Consider the following 2,120-nt stretch of genomic DNA (forward strand, 5'->3'; position numbering starts at 1 on the left):
TGGCAGTTTTGTAACAGGAGGCTGTAAAGACTTTACTGCCATCCTGTTAACAAAATAAGCAAAATCAGGTAAGATGCCTCCAGTCAGGAAGTAGTAGCCATTCAAAAAGAATATAGAACATAGGGATATTCGGTTCTACTACTGTTTGTGTTAGGGCTGTCAAAATGACTGAAAAACTATTGTAAATTGACTGTAAATTTTCCACTTAAATATAATCAAAATTCAAATTATATTCGAATTTAAAAGGCATAATGTCAGTTAGGGGGGAAAAAAGCTTTTGGCTTCTCTCCTGAGGCCACAAAATACTATGCACGTTTCTTCAAAGCGTAACAAAATAACAACTTTGTGAAAAAAAGTGCATAATGTTTAAAATAATGTTTATAAACCATATATAATTAATTAAGTTGCTTAAACAACTATAAACAAAACAGCATCATGTATGTATGCATAGTTTAATACAAAGGGCGGAAAGCCAATCACACAGAGTACATTTTTCATTTAAAAACGATGCAGCGGGATGGAGAAAAAAAACGGCATAAAGTCTCGATATATGTTTTTTTTTTTTTAAAGTTAAACTTACAATAATTTTACATGGCTTTCTAAACATGCGGCTCTTTTGTGCGAGACGCGAGGGCAACGGTAGATGTCCCTCTAGAAAATGCATGAAATACGCGTTCTGTGTAAGCAGCTTGGTTTCAGTTTTGACGTAAACAACATCTTCTCCGCATTGATGTTCTCTTTTTCCGCAATATTTTTAATGAACAACGCAGTAGCGCCGCCTCTAGTGGCTTCAACTGGATAGGCTAACAAAAATATTATAATGCAACGACACTTACATTGTCATTGCATCTCGTGCGCCACTGATAAGGCTGACCGACGCACACCTAAAATTCGAATGCAACGTTCACAAAACACGGAAAACAAACACTGTAGTCCAAACGAGCTGTTCGTTGTAGTTCTTGAAAAGGGATTTTTAAAAAAACGAAATATCTCCCTTTGGAGTGGATTTGTACGTTTGAAGACCTTTTTTATGCCCAAACATACACACTACACACTGACTAAAATTCAAAAAGTGAAAAAGCATAATAGGACCCCTTTAAATAAAAGTCACAGTAGTCTAATAGTAGGGTTGTTCCGATTGATCGGCTACCGATCATTATCGGCCGATAATCACGTTGGGATGATCGATCGGCGGTCTCTAAAAGGCCGATCTCAAAAGACTGATCTCAAGCTGATGACGCTGCCGTGAGAGGTTTGGCACGACATGCAGTGGCACCGTCTCAGTCTCTGGCGAAATCATTATAATGCTGAAGGTGAGGTACTCACCTTCATATTTCTTCATTAAATAACTTACAAAGTAATTTGAAAACCTTGTGTGAGACGTAATTTCACAAACAGCGTGAGTGAATCACCGCGCGCGCTCTCTTTCTCTCTCAAAATACGCAAATGGCTTCAAATCACCACACATCGCGTCTGTCTATAAGCGAGCTGCACAGTTGACACAGGAATTGTCACTTGCACAATCGAGGCAGTGTCACATCGTCACTAAAGTTTATACAAGTAAAGTTTTTGCATTACTTTTTAATTCTTGCCAGTGTTTAACCATTCAGCGCTCGCGCGCTCTCCTGTAGACCGTGCGATCATGCACACTTGCAGTGCACACACATAATGCTAATTAAAGTATACTGTCTTTCACAGTCAACACATATGGCTTGTTGGCTAGTTTTAAAGGAAAAGAGCACTTTTAGATAAACAAGGCAATAATAGATGCACTCATGGAGGTAGGAAAACAAAGTTCTTTACGAACCGCAGGATTGCTTGTAATAAAGATTTCAATGCAAACGGAAAGGCAGTAGAGCTGACTATTTCTGTCAATGGTAAGATTGTGATAACGTAAGAAAAGTAGTTTAAATGTTTTGCCACTTGCTTGAGCAACTTAATATATAAATCTAGAATTAAATGCAAAAGTAAAAAGCATTGAATGATTTGTTGGTTATATTTTTTGTGTTTAAACATGTCTGTGAAAGATTGTATTATTATACTTTGTAAAAACAGAATTGCAATGCTGAAAAGGCATTTTTAGTGACAATGTTTGGATTTGAAATCAAAATAATGGAATG

The sequence above is a fragment of the Sinocyclocheilus anshuiensis genome, unplaced genomic scaffold (assembly GCF_001515605.1).
Source record: "Sinocyclocheilus anshuiensis isolate Anshui unplaced genomic scaffold, SAMN03320099.WGS_v1.1 scaffold1089, whole genome shotgun sequence".
Lineage (NCBI taxonomy): Eukaryota > Metazoa > Chordata > Actinopteri > Cypriniformes > Cyprinidae > Sinocyclocheilus > Sinocyclocheilus anshuiensis.